The sequence below is a fragment of the Natrix helvetica genome, assembly GCF_964273705.1.
Source record: "Natrix helvetica genome assembly, chromosome: 7".
NCBI lineage: Eukaryota > Metazoa > Chordata > Lepidosauria > Squamata > Natricidae > Natrix > Natrix helvetica.
The window spans coordinates 13,100,193-13,127,070 of NC_138558.1; positions in this window are offsets into that span (position 1 = coordinate 13,100,193).

A 26,878-nucleotide genomic window follows, 5' to 3' on the forward strand; every position below is an offset into this window, starting at 1 on the left:
CCAATGGCAATGTCCATTTTGCTCTAAAAATTCATAGAGAGCTGACCCTAACCCTAAGTAGAATTTTCCCCAATGGGATTTTGACATGTATTTTGCCAGGAAATGTACATAAGGCTGGCTCAAAAGGCGTGACCCCTCCTAACCATACCTATGGGCTCCGAATCCAATGGCGATGTCCATTTTGCTCTAAAAATTCATAGAGAGCTGACCCTAACCCTAAGTAGAATTTTCCCCAATGGGATTTTGACATGTATTTTGCCAGGAAATGTACATAAGGCTGGCTCAAAAGGCGTGACCCCTCCTAACCATACCTATGGGCTCTGAATCCAATGGCGATGTCGATTTTGCTCTGCGAATTAATGTCGAGCTAACCCTAACCCTAAGTAGAATTTTCCCCAATGGGATTTTCCCATGTATTTTGCCAGGAAATGTACATAAATCCGACTCAAAAGGCGTGACCCCTCCTAACCATACCTATGGGCTCCGAATCCAATGGCAATGTCCATTTTGCTCTAAAAATTCATAGAGAGCTGACCCTAACCCTAAGTAGAATTTTCCCCAATGGGATTTTGACATGTATTTTGCCAGGAAATGTACATAAGGCTGGCTCAAAAGGCGTGACCCCTCCTAACCATACCTATGGGCTCCGAATCCAATGGCGATGTCCATTTTGCTCTGCAAATTCATGGAGAGCTAACCCTAACCCTAAGTAGAATTTTCCCCAATGGGATTTTCCCATGTATTTTCCCAGGAAATGTACATAAGGCTGGCTCAAAAGGCGTGACCCCTCCTAACCATACCTATGGGCTCTGAATCCAATGGCGATGTCGATTTTGCTCTGCGAATTCATGTCGAGCTAACCCTAACCCTAAGTAGAATTTTCCCCAATGGGATTTTCCCATGTATTTTGCCAGGAAATGTACATAAATCCGACTCAAAAGGCGTGACCCCTCCTAACCATACCTATGGGCTCCGAATCAAATGGCAATGTCCATTTTGCTCTGCAAATTCATGGAGAACTAACCCTAACCCTAAGTAGAATTTTCCCCAATGGGATTTTCACATGTATTTTGCCAGGAAATGTACATAAGGCTGGCTCAAAAGGCGTGACCCCTCCTAACCATACCTATGGGCTCCGAATCCAATGGCGATGTCCATTTTGCTCTGCAAATTCATGGAGAGCTAACCCTAACCCTAAGTAGAATTTTCCCCAATGGGATTTTCCCATGTATTTTGCCAGGAAATGTACATAAACTCGACTCAAAAGGCTTGACCCCTCCTAACGATACCTATGGGCTCCGAATCCAATGGCAATGTCCATTTTGCTCTAAAAATTCATAGAGAGCTGACCCTAACCCTAAGTAGAATTTTCCCCAATGGGATTTTGACATGTATTTTGCCAGGAAATGTACATAAGGCTGGCTCAAAAGGCGTGACCCCTCCTAACCATACCTATGGGCTCCGAATCCAATGGCGATGTCCATTTTGCTCTAAAAATTCATAGAGAGCTGACCCTAACCCTAAGTAGAATTTTCCCCAATGGGATTTTGACATGTATTTTGCCAGGAAATGTACATAAGGCTGGCTCAAAAGGCGTGACCCCTCCTAACCATACCTATGGGCTCTGAATCCAATGGCGATGTCGATTTTGCTCTGCGAATTAATGTCGAGCTAACCCTAACCCTAAGTAGAATTTTCCCCAATGGGATTTTCCCATGTATTTTGCCAGGAAATGTACATAAATCCGACTCAAAAGGCCTGACCCCTCCTAACCATACCTATGGGCTCCGAATCAAATGGCAATGTCCATTTTGCTCTGCAAATTCATGGAGAACTAACCCTAACCCTAAGTAGAATTTTCCCCAATGGGATTTTCACATGTATTTTGCCAGGAAATGTACATAAGGCTGGCTCAAAAGGCGTGACCCCTCCTAACCATACCTATGGGCTCCGAATCCAATGGCGATGTCCATTTTGCTCTGCAAATTCATGGAGAGCTAACCCTAACCCTAAGTAGAATTTTCCCCAATGGGATTTTCCCATGTATTTTGCCAGGAAATGTACATAAACTCGACTCAAAAGGCTTGACCCCTCCTAACGATACCTATGGGCTCCGAATCCAATGGCAATGTCCATTTTGCTCTAAAAATTCATAGAGAGCTGACCCTAACCCTAAGTAGAATTTTCCCCAATGGGATTTTGACATGTATTTTGCCAGGAAATGTACATAAGGCTGGCTCAAAAGGCGTGACCCCTCCTAACCATACCTATGGGCTCCGAATCCAATGGCGATGTCCATTTTGCTCTGCAAATTCATGTCGAGCTAACCCTAACCCTAAGTAGAATTTTCCCCAATGGGATTTTCCCATGTATTTTCCCAGGAAATGTACATAAGGCTGGCTCAAAAGGCGTGACCCCTCCTAACCATACCTATGGGCTCTGAATCCAATGGCGATGTCGATTTTGCTCTGCGAATTCATGTCGAGCTAACCCTAACCCTAAGTAGAATTTTCCCCAATGGGATTTTCCCATGTATTTTGCCAGGAAATGTATATAAATCCGACTCAAAAGGCGTGACCCCTCCTAACCATACCTATGGGCTCCGAATCCAATGGCAATGTCCATTTTGCTCTGCAAATTCATGGAGAACTAACCCTAACCCTAAGTAGAATTTTCCCCAATGGGATTTTCACATGTATTTTGCCAGGAAATGTACATAAGGCTGGCTCAAAAGGCGTGACCCCTCCTAACCATACCTATGGGCTCCGAATCCAATGGCGATGTCCATTTTGCTCTGCAAATTCATGGAGAGCTAACCCTAACCCTAAGTAGAATTTTCCCCAATGGGATTTTCCCATGTATTTTGCCAGGAAATGTACATAAACTCGACTCAAAAGGCTTGACCCCTCCTAACGATACCTATGGGCTCCGAATCCAATGGCAATGTCCATTTTGCTCTAAAAATTCATAGAGAGCTGACCCTAACCCTAAGTAGAATTTTCCCCAATGGGATTTTGACATGTATTTTGCCAGGAAATGTACATAAGGCTGGCTCAAAAGGCGTGACCCCTCCTAACCATACCTATGGGCTCCGAATCCAATGGCGATGTCCATTTTGCTCTGCAAATTCATGGAGAGCTAACCCTAACCCTAAGTAGAATTTTCCCCAATGGGATTTTCCCATGTATTTTCCCAGGAAATGTACATAAGGCTGGCTCAAAAGGCGTGACCCCTCCTAACCATACCTATGGGCTCTGAATCCAATGGCGATGTCGATTTTGCTCTGCGAATTCATGTCGAGCTAACCCTAACCCTAAGTAGAATTTTCCCCAATGGGATTTTCCCATGTATTTTGCCAGGAAATGTATATAAATCCGACTCAAAAGGCGTGACCCCTCCTAACCATACCTATGGGCTCCGAATCCAATGGCAATGTCCATTTTGCTCTGCAAATTCATGGAGAACTAACCCTAACCCTAAGTAGAATTTTCCCCAATGGGATTTTCACATGTATTTTGCCAGGAAATGTACATAAGGCTGGCTCAAAAGGCGTGACCCCTCCTAACCATACCTATGGGCTCCGAATCCAATGGCGATGTCCATTTTGCTCTGCAAATTCATGGAGAGCTAACCCTAACCCTAAGTAGAATTTTCCCCAATGGGATTTTCCCATGTATTTTGCCAGGAAATGTACATAAACTCGACTCAAAAGGCTTGACCCCTCCTAACGATACCTATGGGCTCCGAATCCAATGGCAATGTCCATTTTGCTCTAAAAATTCATAGAGAGCTGACCCTAACCCTAAGTAGAATTTTCCCCAATGGGATTTTGACATGTATTTTGCCAGGAAATGTACATAAGGCTGGCTCAAAAGGCGTGACCCCTCCTAACCATACCTATGGGCTCTGAATCCAATGGCGATGTCGATTTTGCTCTGCGAATTAATGTCGAGCTAACCCTAACCCTAAGTAGAATTTTCCCCAATGGGATTTTCCCATGTATTTTGCCAGGAAATGTACATAAATCCGACTCAAAAGGCGTGACCCCTCCTAACCATACCTATGGGCTCCGAATCAAATGGCAATGTCCATTTTGCTCTGCAAATTCATGGAGAACTAACCCTAACCCTAAGTAGAATTTTCCCCAATGGGATTTTCACATGTATTTTGCCAGGAAATGTACATAAGGCTGGCTCAAAAGGCGTGACCCCTCCTAACCATACCTATGGGCTCCGAATCCAATGGCGATGTCCATTTTGCTCTGCAAATTCATGGAGAGCTAACCCTAACCCTAAGTAGAATTTTCCCCAATGGGATTTTCCCATGTATTTTGCCAGGAAATGTACATAAACTCGACTCAAAAGGCTTGACCCCTCCTAACGATACCTATGGGCTCCGAATCCAATGGCAATGTCCATTTTGCTCTAAAAATTCTTAGAGAGCTGACCCTAACCCTAAGTAGAATTTTCCCCAATGGGATTTTGACATGTATTTTGCCAGGAAATGTACATAAGGCTGGCTCAAAAGGCGTGACCCCTCCTAACCATACCTATGGGCTCCGAATCCAATGGCGATGTCCATTTTGCTCTGCAAATTCATGGAGAGCTAACCCTAACCCTAAGTAGAATTTACCCCAATGGGATTTTCCCATGTATTTTCCCAGGAAATGTACATAAGGCTGGCTCAAAAGGCGTGACCCCTCCTAACCATACCTATGGGCTCTGAATCCAATGGCGATGTCGATTTTGCTCTGCGAATTCATGTCGAGCTAACCCTAACCCTAAGTAGAATTTTCCCCAATGGGATTTTCCCATGTATTTTGCCAGGAAATGTACATAAATCCGACTCAAAAGGCGTGACCCCTCCTAACCATACCTATGGGCTCCGAATCCAATGGCAATGTCCATTTTGCTCTGCAAATTCATGGAGAACTAACCCTAACCCTAAGTAGAATTTTCCCCAATGGGATTTTCACATGTATTTTGCCAGGAAATGTACATAAGGCTGGCTCAAAAGGCGTGACCCCTCCTAACCATACCTATGGGCTCTGAATCCAAAGGCGATGTCGATTTTGCTCTGCGAATTAATGTCGAGCTAACCCTAACCCTAAGTAGAATTTTCCCCAATGGGATTTTCCCATGTATTTTGCCAGGAAATGTACATAAACTCGACTCAAAAGGCTTGACCCCTCCTAACGATACCTATGGGCTCCGAATCCAATGGCAATGTCCATTTTGCTCTAAAAATTCATAGAGAGCTGACCCTAACCCTAAGTAGAATTTTCCCCAATGGGATTTTGACATGTATTTTGCCAGGAAATGTACATAAGGCTGGCTCAAAAGGCGTGACCCCTCCTAACCATACCTATGGGCTCCGAATCCAATGGCGATGTCCATTTTGCTCTGCAAATTCATGGAGAGCTAACCCTAACCCTAAGTAGAATTTTCCCCAATGGGATTTTCCCATGTATTTTCCCAGGAAATGTACATAAGGCTGGCTCAAAAGGCGTGACCCCTCCTAACCATACCTATGGGCTCTGAATCCAATGGCGATGTCGATTTTGCTCTGCGAATTCATGTCGAGCTAACCCTAACCCTAAGTAGAATTTTCCCCAATGGGATTTTCCCATGTATTTTGCCAGGAAATGTATATAAATCCGACTCAAAAGGCGTGACCCCTCCTAACCATACCTATGGGCTCCGAATCCAATGGCAATGTCCATTTTGCTCTGCAAATTCATGGAGAACTAACCCTAACCCTAAGTAGAATTTTCCCCAATGGGATTTTCACATGTATTTTGCCAGGAAATGTACATAAGGCTGGCTCAAAAGGCGTGACCCCTCCTAACCATACCTATGGGCTCCAAATCCAATGGCGATGTCCATTTTGCTCTGCAAATTCATGGAGAGCTAACCCTAACCCTAAGTAGAATTTTCCCCAATGGGATTTTCCCATGTATTTTGCCAGGAAATGTACATAAACTCGACTCAAAAGGCTTGACCCCTCCTAACGATACCTATGGGCTCCGAATCCAATGGCAATGTCCATTTTGCTCTAAAAATTCATAGAGAGCTGACCCTAACCCTAAGTAGAATTTTCCCCAATGGGATTTTGACATGTATTTTGCCAGGAAATGTACATAAGGCTGGCTCAAAAGGCGTGACCCCTCCTAACCATACCTATGGGCTCTGAATCCAATGGCGATGTCGATTTTGCTCTGCGAATTAATGTCGAGCTAACCCTAACCCTAAGTAGAATTTTCCCCAATGGGATTTTCCCATGTATTTTGCCAGGAAATGTACATAAATCCGACTCAAAAGGCGTGACCCCTCCTAACCATACCTATGGGCTCCGAATCAAATGGCAATGTCCATTTTGCTCTGCAAATTCATGGAGAACTAACCCTAACCCTAAGTAGAATTTTCCCCAATGGGATTTTCACATGTATTTTGCCAGGAAATGTACATAAGGCTGGCTCAAAAGGCGTGACCCCTCCTAACCATACCTATGGGCTCCGAATCCAATGGCGATGTCCATTTTGCTCTGCAAATTCATGGAGAGCTAACCCTAACCCTAAGTAGAATTTTCCCCAATGGGATTTTCCCATGTATTTTGCCAGGAAATGTACATAAACTCGACTCAAAAGGCTTGACCCCTCCTAACGATACCTATGGGCTCCGAATCCAATGGCAATGTCCATTTTGCTCTAAAAATTCATAGAGAGCTGACCCTAACCCTAAGTAGAATTTTCCCCAATGGGATTTTGACATGTATTTTGCCAGGAAATGTACATAAGGCTGGCTCAAAAGGCGTGACCCCTCCTAACCATACCTATGGGCTCCGAATCCAATGGCGATGTCCATTTTGCTCTGCAAATTCATGGAGAGCTAACCCTAACCCTAAGTAGAATTTACCCCAATGGGATTTTCCCATGTATTTTCCCAGGAAATGTACATAAGTCTGGCTCAAAAGGCGTGACCCCTCCTAACCATACCTATGGGCTCTGAATCCAATGGCGATGTCGATTTTGCTCTGCGAATTCATGTCGAGCTAACCCTAACCCTAAGTAGAATTTTCCCCAATGGGATTTTCCCATGTATTTTGCCAGGAAATGTACATAAATCCGACTCAAAAGGCGTGACCCCTCCTAACCATACCTATGGGCTCCGAATCCAATGGCAATGTCCATTTTGCTCTGCAAATTCATGGAGAACTAACCCTAACCCTAAGTAGAATTTTCCCCAATGGGATTTTCACATGTATTTTGCCAGGAAATGTACATAAGGCTGGCTCAAAAGGCGTGACCCCTCCTAACCATACCTATGGGCTCCGAATCCAATGGCGATGTCCATTTTGCTCTAAAAATTCATAGAGAGCTGACCCTAACCCTAAGTAGAATTTTCCCCAATGGGATTTTCACATGTATTTTGCCAGGAAATGTACATAAGGCTGGCTCAAAAGGCGTGACCCCTCCTAACCATACCTATGGGCTCCGAATCCAATGGCGATGTCCATTTTGCTCTGCAAATTCATGGAGAGCTAACCCTAACCCTAAGTAGAATTTTCCCCAATGGGATTTTCCCATGTATTTTGCCAGGAAATGTACATAAACTCGACTCAAAAGGCTTGACCCCTCCTAACGATACCTATGGGCTCCGAATCCAATGGCAATGTCCATTTTGCTCTAAAAATTCATAGAGAGCTGACCCTAACCCTAAGTAGAATTTTCCCCAATGGGATTTTGACATGTATTTTGCCAGGAAATGTACATAAGGCTGGCTCAAAAGGCATGACCCCTCCTAACCATACCTATGGGCTCCGAATCCAATAGCGATGTCCATTTTGCTCTGCAAATTCATGGAGAGCTAACCCTAACCCTAAGTAGAATTTTCCCCAATGGGATTTTCCCATGTATTTTCCCAGGAAATGTACATAAGGCTGGCTCAAAAGGCGTGACCCCTCCTAACCATACCTATGGGCTCTGAATCCAATGGCGATGTCGATTTTGCTCTGCGAATTCATGTCGAGCTAACCCTAACCCTAAGTAGAATTTTCCCCAATGGGATTTTCCCATGTATTTTGCCAGGAAATGTACATAAATCCGACTCAAAAGGCATGACCCCTCCTAACCATACCTATGGGCTCCGAATCCAATGGCGATGTCCATTTTGCTCTAAAAATTCATAGAGAGCTGACCCTAACCCTAAGTAGAATTTTCCCCAATGGGATTTTCACATGTATTTTGCCAGGAAATGTACATAAGGCTGGCTCAAAAGGCGTGACCCCTCCTAACCATACCTATGGGCTCCGAATCCAATGGCGATGTCCATTTTGCTCTGCAAATTCATGGAGAGCTAACCCTAACCCTAAGTAGAATTTTCCCCAATGGGATTTTCCCATGTATTTTGCCAGGAAATGTACATAAACTCGACTCAAAAGGCTTGACCCCTCCTAACGATACCTATGGGCTCCGAATCCAATGGCAATGTCCATTTTGCTCTAAAAATTCATAGAGAGCTGACCCTAACCCTAAGTAGAATTTTCCCCAATGGGATTTTGACATGTATTTTGCCAGGAAATGTACATAAGGCTGGCTCAAAAGGCATGACCCCTCCTAACCATACCTATGGGCTCCGAATCCAATGGCGATGTCCATTTTGCTCTGCAAATTCATGGAGAGCTAACCCTAACCCTAAGTAGAATTTTCCCCAATGGGATTTTCCCATGTATTTTCCCAGGAAATGTACATAAGGCTGGCTCAAAAGGCGTGACCCCTCCTAACCATACCTATGGGCTCTGAATCCAATGGCGATGTCGATTTTGCTCTGCGAATTCATGTCGAGCTAACCCTAACCCTAAGTAGAATTTTCCCCAATGGGATTTTCCCATGTATTTTGCCAGGAAATGTACATAAACTCGACTCAAAAGGCTTGACCCCTCCTAACGATACCTATGGGCTCCGAATCCAATGGCAATGTCCATTTTGCTCTAAAAATTCTTAGAGAGCTGACCCTAACCCTAAGTAGAATTTTCCCCAATGGGATTTTGACATGTATTTTGCCAGGAAATGTACATAAGGCTGGCTCAAAAGGCGTGACCCCTCCTAACCATACCTATGGGCTCCGAATCCAATGGCGATGTCCATTTTGCTCTGCAAATTCATGGAGAGCTAACCCTAACCCTAAGTAGAATTTACCCCAATGGGATTTTCCCATGTATTTTCCCAGGAAATGTACATAAGGCTGGCTCAAAAGGCGTGACCCCTCCTAACCATACCTATGGGCTCTGAATCCAATGGCGATGTCGATTTTGCTCTGCGAATTCATGTCGAGCTAACCCTAACCCTAAGTAGAATTTTCCCCAATGGGATTTTCCCATGTATTTTGCCAGGAAATGTACATAAATCCGACTCAAAAGGCGTGACCCCTCCTAACCATACCTATGGGCTCCGAATCCAATGGCAATGTCCATTTTGCTCTGCAAATTCATGGAGAACTAACCCTAACCCTAAGTAGAATTTTCCCCAATGGGATTTTCACATGTATTTTGCCAGGAAATGTACATAAGGCTGGCTCAAAAGGCGTGACCCCTCCTAACCATACCTATGGGCTCCGAATCCAAAGGCGATGTCGATTTTGCTCTGCGAATTAATGTCGAGCTAACCCTAACCCTAAGTAGAATTTTCCCCAATGGGATTTTCCCATGTATTTTGCCAGGAAATGTACATAAACTCGACTCAAAAGGCTTGACCCCTCCTAACGATACCTATGGGCTCCGAATCCAATGGCAATGTCCATTTTGCTCTAAAAATTCATAGAGAGCTGACCCTAACCCTAAGTAGAATTTTTCCCAATGGGATTTTGACATGTATTTTGCCAGGAAATGTACATAAGGCTGGCTCAAAAGGCGTGACCCCTCCTAACCATACCTATGGGCTCCGAATCCAATGGCGATGTCCATTTTGCTCTGCAAATTCATGGAGAGCTAACCCTAACCCTAAGTAGAATTTTCCCCAATGGGATTTTCCCATGTATTTTCCCAGGAAATGTACATAAGGCTGGCTCAAAAGGCGTGACCCCTCCTAACCATACCTATGGGCTCTGAATCCAATGGCGATGTCGATTTTGCTCTGCGAATTCATGTCGAGCTAACCCTAACCCTAAGTAGAATTTTCCCCAATGGGATTTTCCCATGTATTTTGCCAGGAAATGTATATAAATCCGACTCAAAAGGCGTGACCCCTCCTAACCATACCTATGGGCTCCGAATCCAATGGCAATGTCCATTTTGCTCTGCAAATTCATGGAGAACTAACCCTAACCCTAAGTAGAATTTTCCCCAATGGGATTTTCACATGTATTTTGCCAGGAAATGTACATAAGGCTGGCTCAAAAGGCGTGACCCCTCCTAACCATACCTATGGGCTCCAAATCCAATGGCGATGTCCATTTTGCTCTGCAAATTCATGGAGAGCTAACCCTAACCCTAAGTAGAATTTTCCCCAATGGGATTTTCCCATGTATTTTGCCAGGAAATGTACATAAACTCGACTCAAAAGGCTTGACCCCTCCTAACGATACCTATGGGCTCCGAATCCAATGGCAATGTCCATTTTGCTCTGCAAATTCATAGAGAGCTGACCCTAACACTAAGTAGAATTTTCCCCAATGGGATTTTGACATGTATTTTGCCAGGAAATGTACATAAGGCTGGCTCAAAAGGCGTGACCCCTCCTAACCATACCTATGGGCTCTGAATCCAATGGCGATGTCGATTTTGCTCTGCGAATTAATATCGAGCTAACCCTAACCCTAAGTAGAATTTTCCCCAATGGGATTTTCCCATGTATTTTGCCAGGAAATGTACATAAATCCGACTCAAAAGGCGTGACCCCTCCTAACCATACCTATGGGCTCCGAATCAAATGGCAATGTCCATTTTGCTCTGCAAATTCATGGAGAACTAACCCTAACCCTAAGTAGAATTTTCCCCAATGGGATTTTCACATGTATTTTGCCAGGAAATGTACATAAGGCTGGCTCAAAAGGCGTGACCCCTCCTAACCATACCTATGGGCTCCGAATCCAATGGCGATGTCCATTTTGCTCTGCAAATTCATGGAGAGCTAACCCTAACCCTAAGTAGAATTTTCCCCAATGGGATTTTCCCATGTATTTTGCCAGGAAATGTACATAAACTCGACTCAAAAGGCTTGACCCCTCCTAACGATACCTATGGGCTCCGAATCCAATGGCAATGTCCATTTTGCTCTAAAAATTCATAGAGAGCTGACCCTAACCCTAAGTAGAATTTTCACCAATGGGATTTTGACATGTATTTTGCCAGGAAATGTACATAAGGCTGGCTCAAAAGGCGTGACCCCTCCTAACCATACCTATGGGCTCTGAATCCAATGGCGATGTCCATTTTGCTCTGCAAATTCATGGAGAGCTAACCCTAACCCTAAGTAGAATTTACCCCAATGGGATTTTCCCATGTATTTTCCCAGGAAATGTACATAAGGCTGGCTCAAAAGGCGTGACCCCTCCTAACCATACCTATGGGCTCTGAATCCAATGGCGATGTCGATTTTGCTCTGCGAATTCATGTCGAGCTAACCCTAACCCTAAGTAGAATTTTCCCCAATGGGATTTTCCCATGTATTTTGCCAGGAAATGTACATAAATCCGACTCAAAAGGCGTGACCCCTCCTAACCATACCTATGGGCTCCGAATCCAATGGCAATGTCCATTTTGCTCTGCAAATTCATGGAGAACTAACCCTAACCCTAAGTAGAATTTTCCCCAATGGGATTTTCACATGTATTTTGCCAGGAAATGTACATAAGGCTGGCTCAAAAGGCGTGACCCCTCCTAACCATACCTATGGGCTCCGAATCCAATGGCGATGTCCATTTTGCTCTAAAAATTCATAGAGAGCTGACCCTAACCCTAAGTAGAATTTTCCCCAATGGGATTTTCACATGTATTTTGCCAGGAAATGTACATAAGGCTGGCTCAAAAGGCGTGACCCCTCCTAACCATACCTATGGGCTCCGAATCCAATGGCGATGTCCATTTTGCTCTGCAAATTCATGGAGAGCTAACCCTAACCCTAAGTAGAATTTTCCCCAATGGGATTTTCCCATGTATTTTGCCAGGAAATGTACATAAACTCGACTCAAAAGGCTTGACCCCTCCTAACGATACCTATGGGCTCCGAATCCAATGGCAATGTCCATTTTGCTCTAAAAATTCATAGAGAGCTGACCCTAACCCTAAGTAGAATTTTCCCCAATGGGATTTTGACATGTATTTTGCCAGGAAATGTACATAAGGCTGGCTCAAAAGGCATGACCCCTCCTAACCATACCTATGGGCTCCGAATCCAATGGCGATGTCCATTTTGCTCTGCAAATTCATGGAGAGCTAACCCTAACCCTAAGTAGAATTTTCCCCAATGGGATTTTCCCATGTATTTTCCCAGGAAATGTACATAAGGCTGGCTCAAAAGGCGTGACCCCTCCTAACCATACCTATGGGCTCTGAATCCAATGGCGATGTCGATTTTGCTCTGCGAATTCATGTCGAGCTAACCCTAACCCTAAGTAGAATTTTCCCCAATGGGATTTTCCCATGTATTTTGCCAGGAAATGTACATAAATCCGACTCAAAAGGCATGACCCCTCCTAACCATACCTATGGGCTCCGAATCCAATGGCGATGTCCATTTTGCTCTAAAAATTCATAGAGAGCTGACCCTAACCCTAAGTAGAATTTTCCCCAATGGGATTTTCACATGTATTTTGCCAGGAAATGTACATAAGGCTGGCTCAAAAGGCGTGACCCCTCCTAACCATACCTATGGGCTCCGAATCCAATGGCGATGTCCATTTTGCTCTGCAAATTCATGGAGAGCTAACCCTAACCCTAAGTAGAATTTTCCCCAATGGGATTTTCCCATGTATTTTGCCAGGAAATGTACATAAACTCGACTCAAAAGGCTTGACCCCTCCTAACGATACCTATGGGCTCCGAATCCAATGGCAATGTCCATTTTGCTCTAAAAATTCATAGAGAGCTGACCCTAACCCTAAGTAGAATTTTCCCCAATGGGATTTTGACATGTATTTTGCCAGGAAATGTACATAAGGCTGGCTCAAAAGGCATGACCCCTCCTAACCATACCTATGGGCTCCGAATCCAATGGCGATGTCCATTTTGCTCTGCAAATTCATGGAGAGCTAACCCTAACCCTAAGTAGAATTTTCCCCAATGGGATTTTCCCATGTATTTTCCCAGGAAATGTACATAAGGCTGGCTCAAAAGGCGTGACCCCTCCTAACCATACCTATGGGCTCTGAATCCAATGGCGATGTCGATTTTGCTCTGCGAATTCATGTCGAGCTAACCCTAACCCTAAGTAGAATTTTCCCCAATGGGATTTTCCCATGTATTTTGCCAGGAAATGTACATAAATCCGACTCAAAAGGCATGACCCCTCCTAACCATACCTATGGGCTCCGAATCAAATGGCAATGTCCATTTTGCTCTGCAAATTCATGGAGAACTAACCCTAACCCTAAGTAGAATTTTCCCCAATGGGATTTTCACATGTATTTTGCCAGGAAATGTACATAAGGCTGGCTCAAAAGGCGTGACCCCTCCTAACCATACCTATGGGCTCCGAATCCAATGGCGATGTCCATTTTGCTCTGCAAATTCATGGAGAGCTAACCCTAACCCTAAGTAGAATTTTCCCCAATGGGATTTTCCCATGTATTTTGCCAGGAAATGTACATAAACTCGACTCAAAAGGCTTGACCCCTCCTAACGATACCTATGGGCTCCGAATCCAATGGCAATGTCCATTTTGCTCTAAAAATTCATAGAGAGCTGACCCTAACCCTAAGTAGAATTTTCCCCAATGGGATTTTGACATGTATTTTGCCAGGAAATGTACATAAGGCTGGCTCAAAAGGCGTGACCCCTCCTAACCATACCTATGGGCTCTGAATCCAATGGCGATGTCGATTTTGCTCTGCGAATTAATGTCGAGCTAACCCAAACCCTAAGTAGAATTTTCCCCAATGGGATTTTCCCATGTATTTTGCCAGGAAATGTACATAAATCCGACTCAAAAGGCGTGACCCCTCCTAACCATACCTATGGGCTCCGAATCAAATGGCAATGTCCATTTTGCTCTGCAAATTCATGGAGAACTAACCCTAACCCTAAGTAGAATTTTCCCCAATGGGATTTTCACATGTATTTTGCCAGGAAATGTACATAAGGCTGGCTCAAAAGGCGTGACCCCTCCTAACCATACCTATGGGCTCCGAATCCAATGGCGATGTCCATTTTGCTCTGCAAATTCATGGAGAGCTAACCCTAACCCTAAGTAGAATTTTCCCCAATGGGATTTTCCCATGTATTTTCCCAGGAAATGTACATAAGGCTGGCTCAAAAGGCGTGACCCCTCCTAACCATACCTATGGGCTCTGAATCCAATGGCGATGTCGATTTTGCTCTGCGAATTCATGTCGAGCTAACCCTAACCCTAAGTAGAATTTTCCCCAATGGGATTTTCCCATGTATTTTGCCAGGAAATGTACATAAATCCGACTCAAAAGGCGTGACCCCTCCTAACCATACCTATGGGCTCCGAATCAAATGGCAATGTCCATTTTGCTCTGCAAATTCATGGAGAACTAACCCTAACCCTAAGTAGAATTTTCCCCAATGGGATTTTCACATGTATTTTCCCAGGAAATGTACATAAGGCTGGCTCAAAAGGCGTGACCCCTCCTAACCATACCTATGGGCTCTGAATCCAATGGCGATGTCGATTTTGCTCTGCGAATTCATGTCGAGCTAACCCTAACCCTAAGTAGAATTTTCCCCAATGGGATTTTCCCATGTATTTTGCCAGGAAATATACATAAATCCGACTCAAAAGGCGTGACCCCTCCTAACCATACCTATGGGCTCCGAATCAAATGGCAATGTCCATTTTGCTCTGCAAATTCATGGAGAACTAACCCTAACCCTAAGTGGAATTTTCCCAAATGGGATTTTCTGATTTATTTGATGTACCCCTATGGGCTCCGAATCAAATGGCAATGTCCATTTTGCTCTAAAAATTCATAGAGAGCTGACCCTAACCCTAAGTAGAATTTTCCCCAATGGGATTTTGACATGTATTTTGCCAGGAAATGTACATAAGGCTGGCTCAAAAGGCGTGACCCCTCCTAACCATACCTATGGGCTCCGAATCCAATGGCGATGTCCATTTTGCTCTGCAAATTCATGGAGAGCTAACCCTAACCCTAAGGTTGGGATTTTCCCATGTATTTTCCCAGGAAATGTACATAAGGCTGGCTCAAAAGGCGTGACCCCTCCTAACCATACCTATGGGCTCTGAATCCAATGGCGATGTCGATTTTGCTCTGCGAATTCATGTCGAGCTAACCCTAACCCTAAGTAGAATTTTCCCCAATGGGATTTTCCCATGTATTTTGCCAGGAAATGTACATAAATCCGACTCAAAAGGCGTGACCCCTCCTAACCATACCTATGGGCTCCGAATCAAATGGCAATGTCCATTTTGCTCTGCAAATTCATGTAGAACTAACCCTAACCCTAAGTAGAATTTTCCCCAATGGGATTTTCACATGTATTTTGCCAGGAAATGTACATAAGGCTGGCTCAAAAGGCGTGACCCCTCCTAACCATACCTATGGGCTCCGAATCCAATGGCGATGTCCATTTTGCTTTAAAAATTCATAGAGAGCTGACCCTAACCCTAAGTAGAATTTTCCCCAATGGGATTTTGACATGTATTTTGCCAGGAAATGTACATAAGGCTGGCTCAAAAGGCGTGACCCCTCCTAACCATACCTATGGGCTCTGAATCCAATGGCGATGTCGATTTTGCTCTGTGAATTAATGTCGAGCTAACCCTAACCCTAAGTAGAATTTTCCCCAATGGGATTTTCCCATGTATTTTGCCAGGAAATGTACATAAATCCGACTCAAAAGGCGTGACCCCTCCTAACCATACCTATGGGCTCCGAATCAAATGGCAATGTCCATTTTGCTCTGCAAATTCATGGAGAACTAACCCTAACCCTAAGTAGAATTTTCCCCAATGGGATTTTCACATGTATTTTGCCAGGAAATGTACATAAGGCTGGCTCAAAAGGCGTGACCCCCTCCTAACCATACCTATGGGCTCCGAATCCAATGGCGATGTCCATTTTGCTCTAAAAATTCATAGAGAGCTGACCCTAACCCTAAGTAGAATTTTCCCCAATGGGATTTTCCCATGTATTTTGCCAGGAAATGTACATAAACTCGACTCAAAAGGCTTGACCCCTCCTAACGATACCTATGGGCTCCGAATCCAATGGCAATGTCCATTTTGCTCTAAAAATTCATAGAGAGCTGACCCTAACCCTAAGTAGAATTTTCCCCAATGGGATTTTGACATGTATTTTGCCAGGAAATGTACATAAGGCTGGCTCAAAAGGCGTGACCCCTCCTAACCATACCTATGGGCTCCGAATCCAATGGCGATGTCCATTTTGCTCTGGAAATTCATGGAGAGCTAACCCTAACCCTAAGTAGAATTTTCCCCAATGGGATTTTCCCATGTATTTTCCCAGGAAATGTACATAAGGCTGGCTCAAAAGGCGTGACCCCTCCTAACCATACCTATGGGCTCTGAATCCAATGGCGATGTCGATTTTGCTCTGCGAATTCATGTCGAGCTAACCCTAACCCTAAGTAGAATTTTCCCCAATGGGATTTTCCCATGTATTTTGCCAGGAAATGTACATAAATCCGACTCAAAAGGCGTGACCCCTCCTAACCATACCTATGGGCTCCGAATCCAATGGCGATGTCCATTTTGCTCTGCAAATTCATGGAGAGCTAACCCTAACCCTAAGTAGAATTTTCCCCAATGGGATTTTCCCATGTATTTTCCCAGGAAATGTACATAAGGCTGGCTCAAAAGGCGTGACCCCTCCTAACCATACCTATGGGCTCCGAATCCAATGGCGATCTCCATTTTGCTCTGCAAATTCATGGAGAGCTAACCCTAACCCTAAGTAGAATTTTCCCCAATGGGATTTTCCCATGTATTTTGCCAGGAAATGTACATAAACTCGACTCAAAAGGCTTGACCCCTCCTAACGATACCTATGGGCTCCGAATCCAATGGCAATGTCCATTTTGCTCTAAAAATTCATAGAGAGCTGACCCTAACCCTAAGTAGAATTTTCCCCAATGGGATTTTGACATGTATTTTGCCAGGAAATGTACATAAGGCTGGCTCAAAAGGCGTGACCCCTCCTAACCATACCTATGGGCTCCGAATCCAATGGCGATGTCCATTTTGCTCTAAAAATTCATAGAGAGCTGACCCTAACCCTAAGTAGAATTTTCCCCAATGGGATTTTGACATGTATTTTGCCAGGAAATGTACATAAGGCTGGCTCAAAAGGCGTGACCCCTCCTAACCATACCTATGGGCTCCGAATCCAATGGCGATGTCCATTTTGCTCTAAAAATTCATAGAGAGCTGACCCTAACCCTAAGTAGAATTTTCCCCAATGGGATTTTGACATGTATTTTGCCAGGAAATGTACATAAGGCTGGCTCAAAAGGCGTGACCCCTCCTAACCATACCTATGGGCTCTGAATGCAATGGCGATGTCGATTTTGCTCTGCGAATTAATGTCGAGCTAACCCTAACCCTAAGTAGAATTTTCCCCAATGGGATTTTCCCATGTATTTTGCCAGGAAATGTACATAAATCCGACTCAAAAGGCGTGACCCCTCCTAACCATACCTATGGGCTCCGAATCAAATGGCAATGTCCATTTTGCTCTGCAAATTCATGGAGAACTAACGCTAACCCTAAGTAGAATTTTCCCCAATGGGATTTTCACATGTATTTTGCCAGGAAATGTACATAAGGCTGGCTCAAAAGGCGTGACCCCTCCTAACCATACCTATGGGCTCCGAATCCAATGGCGATGTCCATTTTGCTCTGCAAATTCATGGAGAGCTAACCCTAACCCTAAGTAGAATTTTCCCCAATGGGATTTTCCCATGTATTTTCCCAGGAAATGTACATAAGGCTGGCTCAAAAGGCTTGACCCCTCCTAACGATACCTATGGGCTCCGAATCAAATGGCAATGTCCATTTTGCTCTGCAAATTCATGGAGAACTAACCCTAACCCTAAGTAGAATTTTCCCCAATGGGATTTTCACATGTATTTTGCCAGGAAATGTACATAAGGCTGGCTCAAAAGGCGTGACCCCTCCTAACCATACCTATGGGCTCCGAATCCAATGGCGATGTCCATTTTGCTCTGCAAATTCATGGAGAGCTAACCCTAACCCTAAGTAGAATTTTCCCCAATGGGATTTTCCCATGTATTTTGCCAGGAAATGTACATAAACTCGACTCAAAAGGCTTGACCCCTCCTAACGATACCTATGGGCTCCGAATCCAATGGCAATGTCCATTTTGCTCTAAAAATTCATAGAGAGCTGACCCTAACCCTAAGTAGAATTTTCCCCAATGGGATTTTGACATGTATTTTGCCAGGAAATGTACATAAGGCTGGCTCAAAAGGCGTGACCCCTCCTAACCATACCTATGGGCTCCGAATCCAATGGCGATGTCCATTTTGCTCTGCAAATTCATGGAGAGCTAACCCTAACCCTAAGTAGAATTTTCCCCAATGGGATTTTCCCGTGTATTTTCCCAGGAAATGTACATAAGGCTGGCTCAAAAGGCGTGACCCCTCCTAACCATACCTATGGGCTCTGAATCCAATGGCGATGTCGATTTTGCTCTGCGAATTCATGTCGAGCTAACCCTAACCCTAAGTAGAATTTTCCCCAATGGGATTTTCCCATGTATTTTCCCAGGAAATGTACATAAGGCTGGCTCAAAAGGCGTGACCCCTCCTAACCATACCTATGGGCTCTGAATCCAATGGCGATGTCGATTTTGCTCTGCGAATTCATGTCGAGCTAACCCTAACCCTAAGTAGAATTTTCCCCAATGGGATTTTCCCATGTATTTTGCCAGGAAATGTACATAAATCCGACTCAAAAGGCGTGACCCCTCCTAACCATACCTATGGGCTCCGAATCCAATGGCGATGTCCATTTTGCTCTGCAAATTCATGGAGAGCTAACCCTAACCCTAAGTAGAATTTTCCCCAATGGGATTTTCCCATGTATTTTCCCAGGAAATGTACATAAGGCTGGCTCAAAAGGCGTGACCCCTCCTAACCATACCTATGGGCTCCGAATCCAATGGCGATCTCCATTTTGCTCTGCAAATTCATGGAGAGCTAACCCTAACCCTAAGTAGAATTTTCCCCAATGGGATTTTCCCATGTATTTTGCCAGGAAATGTACATAAACTCGACTCAAAAGGCTTGACCCCTCCTAACGATACCTATGGGCTCCGAATCCAATGGCAATGTCCATTTTGCTCTAAAAATTCATAGAGAGCTGACCCTAACCCTAAGTAGAATTTTCCCCAATGGGATTTTGACATGTATTTTGCCAGGAAATGTACATAAGGCTGGCTCAAAAGGCGTGACCCCTCCTAACCATACCTATGGGCTCCGAATCCAATGGCGATGTCCATTTTGCTCTAAAAATTCATAGAGAGCTGACCCTAACCCTAAGTAGAATTTTCCCCAATGGGATTTTGACATGTATTTTGCCAGGAAATGTACATAAGGCTGGCTCAAAAGGCGTGACCCCTCCTAACCATACCTATGGGCTCCGAATCCAATGGCGATGTCCATTTTGCTCTAAAAATTCATAGAGAGCTGACCCTAACCCTAAGTAGAATTTTCCCCAATGGGATTTTGACATGTATTTTGCCAGGAAATGTACATAAGGCTGGCTCAAAAGGCGTGACCCCTCCTAACCATACCTATGGGCTCTGAATGCAATGGCGATGTCGATTTTGCTCTGCGAATTAATGTCGAGCTAACCCTAACCCTAAGTAGAATTTTCCCCAATGGGATTTTCCCATGTATTTTGCCAGGAAATGTACATAAATCCGACTCAAAAGGCGTGACCCCTCCTAACCATACCTATGGGCTCCGAATCAAATGGCAATGTCCATTTTGCTCTGCAAATTCATGGAGAACTAACGCTAACCCTAAGTAGAATTTTCCCCAATGGGATTTTCACATGTATTTTGCCAGGAAATGTACATAAGGCTGGCTCAAAAGGCGTGACCCCTCCTAACCATACCTATGGGCTCCGAATCCAATGGCGATGTCCATTTTGCTCTGCAAATTCATGGAGAGCTAACCCTAACCCTAAGTAGAATTTTCCCCAATGGGATTTTCCCATGTATTTTCCCAGGAAATGTACATAAGGCTGGCTCAAAAGGCTTGACCCCTCCTAACGATACCTATGGGCTCCGAATCAAATGGCAATGTCCATTTTGCTCTGCAAATTCATGGAGAACTAACCCTAACCCTAAGTAGAATTTTCCCCAATGGGATTTTCACATGTATTTTGCCAGGAAATGTACATAAGGCTGGCTCAAAAGGCGTGACCCCTCCTAACCATACCTATGGGCTCCGAATCCAATGGCGATGTCCATTTTGCTCTGCAAATTCATGGAGAGCTAACCCTAACCCTAAGTAGAATTTTCCCCAATGGGATTTTCCCATGTATTTTGCCAGGAAATGTACATAAACTCGACTCAAAAGGCTTGACCCCTCCTAACGATACCTATGGGCTCCGAATCCAATGGCAATGTCCATTTTGCTCTAAAAATTCATAGAGAGCTGACCCTAACCCTAAGTAGAATTTTCCCCAATGGGATTTTGACATGTATTTTGCCAGGAAATGTACATAAGGCTGGCTCAAAAGGCGTGACCCCTCCTAACCATACCTATGGGCTCCGAATCCAATGGCGATGTCCATTTTGCTCTGCAAATTCATGGAGAGCTAACCCTAACCCTAAGTAGAATTTTCCCCAATGGGATTTTCCCGTGTATTTTCCCAGGAAATGTACATAAGGCTGGCTCAAAAGGCGTGACCCCTCCTAACCATACCTATGGGCTCTGAATCCAATGGCGATGTCGATTTTGCTCTGCGAATTCATGTCGAGCTAACCCTAACCCTAAGTAGAATTTTCCCCAATGGGATTTTCCCATGTATTTTGCCAGGAAATGTACATAAATCCGACTCAAAAGGCGTGACCCCTCCTAACCATACCTATGGGCTCCGAATCAAATGGCAATGTCCATTTTGCTCTGCAAATTCATGGAGAACTAACCCTAACCCTAAGTAGAATTTTCCCCAATGGGATTTTCCCATGTATTTTGCCAGGAAATGTACATAAACTCGACTCAAAAGGCTTGACCCCTCCTAACGATACCTATGGGCTCCGAATCCAATGGCGATGTCCATTTTGCTCTAAAAATTCATAGAGAGCTGACCCTAACCCTAAGTAGAATTTTCCCCAATGGGATTTTGACATGTATTTTGCCAGGAAATGTACATAAGGCTGGCTCAAAAGGCGTGACCCCTCCTAACCATACCTATGGGCTCCGAATCCAATGGCGATGTCCATTTTGCTCTAAAAATTCATAGAGAGCTGACCCTAACCCTAAGTAGAATTTTCCCCAATGGGATTTTGACATGTATTTTGCCAGGAAATGTACATAAGGCTGGCTCAAAAGGCGTGACCCCTCCTAACCATACCTATGGGCTCTGAATGCAATGGCGATGTCGATTTTGCTCTGCGAATTAATGTCGAGCTAACCCTAACCCTAAGTAGAATTTTCCCCAATGGGATTTTCCCATGTATTTTGCCAGGAAATGTACATAAATCCGACTCAAAAGGCGTGACCCCTCCTAACCATACCTATGGGCTCCGAATCAAATGGCAATGTCCATTTTGCTCTGCAAATTCATGGAGAACTAACGCTAACCCTAAGTAGAATTTTCCCCAATGGGATTTTCACATGTATTTTGCCAGGAAATGTACATAAGGCTGGCTCAAAAGGCGTGACCCCTCCTAACCATACCTATGGGCTCCGAATCCAATGGCGATGTCCATTTTGCTCTGCAAATTCATGGAGAGCTAACCCTAACCCTAAGTAGAATTTTCCCCAATGGGATTTTCCCATGTATTTTCCCAGGAAATGTACATAAGGCTGGCTCAAAAGGCTTGACCCCTCCTAACGATACCTATGGGCTCCGAATCCAATGGCAATGTCCATTTTGCTCTAAAAATTCATAGAGAGCTGACCCTAACCCTAAGTAGAATTTTCCCCAATGGGATTTTGACATGTATTTTGCCAGGAAATGTACATAAGGCTGGCTCAAAAGGCGTGACCCCTCCTAACCATACCTATGGGCTCCGAATCCAATGGCGATGTCCATTTTGCTCTAAAAATTCATAGAGAGCTGACCCTAACCCTAAGTAGAATTTTCCCCAATGGGATTTTGACATGTATTTTGCCAGGAAATGTACATAAGGCTGGCTCAAAAGGCGTGACCCCTCCTAACCATACCTATGGGCTCCGAATCCAATGGCGATGTCCATTTTGCTCTAAAAATTCATAGAGAGCTGACCCTAACCCTAAGTAGAATTTTCCCCAATGGGATTTTGACATGTATTTTGCCAGGAAATGTACATAAGGCTGGCTCAAAAGGCGTGACCCCTCCTAACCATACCTATGGGCTCTGAATGCAATGGCGATGTCGATTTTGCTCTGCGAATTAATGTCGAGCTAACCCTAACCCTAAGTAGAATTTTCCCCAATGGGATTTTCCCATGTATTTTGCCAGGAAATGTACATAAATCCGACTCAAAAGGCGTGACCCCTCCTAACCATACCTATGGGCTCCGAATCAAATGGCAATGTCCATTTTGCTCTGCAAATTCATGGAGAACTAACGCTAACCCTAAGTAGAATTTTCCCCAATGGGATTTTCACATGTATTTTGCCAGGAAATGTACATAAGGCTGGCTCAAAAGGCGTGACCCCTCCTAACCATACCTATGGGCTCCGAATCCAATGGCGATGTCCATTTTGCTCTGCAAATTCATGGAGAGCTAACCCTAACCCTAAGTAGAATTTTCCCCAATGGGATTTTCCCATGTATTTTCCCAGGAAATGTACATAAGGCTGGCTCAAAAGGCGTGACCCCTCCTAACCATACCTATGGGCTCTGAATCCAATGGCGATGTCGATTTTGCTCTGCGAATTCATGTCGAGCTAACCCTAACCCTAAGTAGAATTTTCCCCAATGGGATTTTCCCATGTATTTTGCCAGGAAATGTACATAAATCCGACTCAAAAGGCGTGACCCCTCCTAACCATACCTATGGGCTCCGAATCCAATGGCGATGTCCATTTTGCTCTGCAAATTCATGGAGAGCTAACCCTAACCCTAAGTAGAATTTTCCCCAATGGGATTTTCCCATGTATTTTCCCAGGAAATGTACATAAGGCTGGCTCAAAAGGCGTGACCCCTCCTAACCATACCTATGGGCTCCGAATCCAATGGCGATCTCCATTTTGCTCTGCAAATTCATGGAGAGCTAACCCTAACCCTAAGTAGAATTTTCCCCAATGGGATTTTCCCATGTATTTTGCCAGGAAATGTACATAAACTCGACTCAAAAGGCTTGACCCCTCCTAACGATACCTATGGGCTCCGAATCCAATGGCAATGTCCATTTTGCTCTAAAAATTCATAGAGAGCTGACCCTAACCCTAAGTAGAATTTTCCCCAATGGGATTTTGACATGTATTTTGCCAGGAAATGTACATAAGGCTGGCTCAAAAGGCGTGACCCCTCCTAACCATACCTATGGGCTCCGAATCCAATGGCGATGTCCATTTTGCTCTAAAAATTCATAGAGAGCTGACCCTAACCCTAAGTAGAATTTTCCCCAATGGGATTTTGACATGTATTTTGCCAGGAAATGTACATAAGGCTGGCTCAAAAGGCGTGACCCCTCCTAACCATACCTATGGGCTCCGAATCCAATGGCGATGTCCATTTTGCTCTAAAAATTCATAGAGAGCTGACCCTAACCCTAAGTAGAATTTTCCCCAATGGGATTTTGACATGTATTTTGCCAGGAAATGTACATAAGGCTGGCTCAAAAGGCGTGACCCCTCCTAACCATACCTATGGGCTCTGAATGCAATGGCGATGTCGATTTTGCTCTGCGAATTAATGTCGAGCTAACCCTAACCCTAAGTAGAATTTTCCCCAATGGGATTTTCCCATGTATTTTGCCAGGAAATGTACATAAATCCGACTCAAAAGGCGTGACCCCTCCTAACCATACCTATGGGCTCCGAATCAAATGGCAATGTCCATTTTGCTCTGCAAATTCATGGAGAACTAACCCTAACCCTAAGTAGAATTTTCCCCAATGGGATTTTCACATGTATTTTGCCAGGAAATGTACATAAGGCTGGCTCAAAAGGCGTGACCCCTCCTAACCATACCTATGGGCTCCGAATCCAATGGCGATGTCCATTTTGCTCTGCAAATTCATGGAGAGCTAACCCTAACCCTAAGTAGAATTTTCCCCAATGGGATTTTCCCATGTATTTTGCCAGGAAATGTACATAAACTCGACTCAAAAGGCTTGACCCCTCCTAACGATACCTATGGGCTCCGAATCCAATGGCAATGTCCATTTTGCTCTAAAAATTCATAGAGAGCTGACCCTAACCCTAAGTAGAATTTTCCCCAATGGGATTTTGACATGTATTTTGCCAGGAAATGTACATAAGGCTGGCTCAAAAGGCGTGACCCCTCCTAACCATACCTATGGGCTCCGAATCCAATGGCGATGTCCATTTTGCTCTGCAAATTCATGGAGAGCTAACCCTAACCCTAAGTAGAATTTTCCCCAATGGGATTTTCCCGTGTATTTTCCCAGGAAATGTACATAAGGCTGGCTCAAAAGGCGTGACCCCTCCTAACCATACCTATGGGCTCTGAATCCAATGGCGATGTCGATTTTGCTCTGCGAATTCATGTCGAGCTAACCCTAACCCTAAGTAGAATTTTCCCCAATGGGATTTTCCCATGTATTTTGCCAGGAAATGTACATAAATCCGACTCAAAAGGCGTGACCCCTCCTAACCATACCTATGGGCTCCGAATCAAATGGCAATGTCCATTTTGCTCTGCAAATTCATGGAGAACTAACCCTAACCCTAAGTAGAATTTTCCCCAATGGGATTTTCACATGTATTTTGCCAGGAAATGTACATAAGGCTGGCTCAAAAGGCGTGACCCCTCCTAACCATACCTATGGGCTCCGAATCCAATGGCGATGTCCATTTTGCTCTGCAAATTCATGGAGAGCTAACCCTAACCCTAAGTAGAATTTTCCCCAATGGGATTTTCCCATGTATTTTGCCAGGAAATGTACATAAACTCGACTCAAAAGGCTTGACCCCTCCTAACGATACCTATGGGCTCCGAATCCAATGGCAATGTCCATTTTGCTCTAAAAATTCATAGAGAGCTGACCCTAACCCTGAGTAGAATTTTCCCCAATGGGATTTTGACATGTATTTTGCCAGGAAATGTACATAAGGCTGGCTCAAAAGGCGTGACCCCTCCTAACCATACCTATGGGCTCTGAATCCAATGGCGATGTCGATTTTGCTCTGCGAATTAATGTCGAGCTAACCCTAACCCTAAGTAGAATTTTCCCCAATGGGATATTCCCATGTATTTTGCCAGGAAATGTACATAAATCCGACTCAAAAGGCGTGACCCCTCCTAACCATACCTATGGGCTCCGAATCAAATGGCAATGTCCATTTTGCTCTGCAAATTCATGGAGAACTAACCCTAACCCTAAGTAGAATTTTCCCCAATGGGATTTTCACATGTATTTTGCCAGGAAATGTACATAAGGCTGGCTCAAAAGGCGTGACCCCTCCTAACCATACCTATGGGCTCCGAATCCAATGGCGATGTCCATTTTGCTCTGCAAATTCATGGAGAGCTAACCCTAACCCTAAGTAGAATTTTCCCCAATGGGATTTTCCCATGTATTTTGCCAGGAAATGTACATAAACTCGACTCAAAAGGCTTGACCCCTCCTAACGATACCTATGGGCTCCGAATCCAATGGCAATGTCCATTTTGCTCTAAAAATTCATAGAGAGCTGACCCTAACCCTAAGTAGAATTTTCCCCAATGGGATTTTGACATGTATTTTGCCAGGAAATGTACATAAGGCTGGCTCAAAAGGCGTGACCCCTCCTAACCATACCTATGGGCTCCGAATCCAATGGCGATGTCCATTTTGCTCTGCAAATTCATGGAGAGCTAACCCTAACCCTAAGTAGAATTTACCCCAATGGGATTTTCCCGTGTATTTTGCCAGGAAATGTACATAAGGCTGGCTCAAAAGGCGTGACCCCTCCTAACCATACCTATGGGCTCTGAATCCAATGGCGATGTCGATTTTGCTCTGCGAATTCATGTCGAGCTAACCCTAACCCTAAGTAGAATTTTCCCCAATGGGATTTTCCCATGTATTTTGCCAGGAAATGTACATAAATCCGACTCAAAAGGCGTGACCCCTCCTAACCATACCTATGGGCTCCGAATCAAATGGCAATGTCCATTTTGCTCTGCAAATTCATGGAGAACTAACCCTAACCCTAAGTAGAATTTTCCCCAATGGGATTTTCACATGTATTTTGCCAGGAAATGTACATAAGGCTGGCTCAAAAGGCGTGACCCCTCCTAACCATACCTATGGGCTCCGAATCCAATGGCGATGTCCATTTTGCTCTGCAAATTCATGGAGAG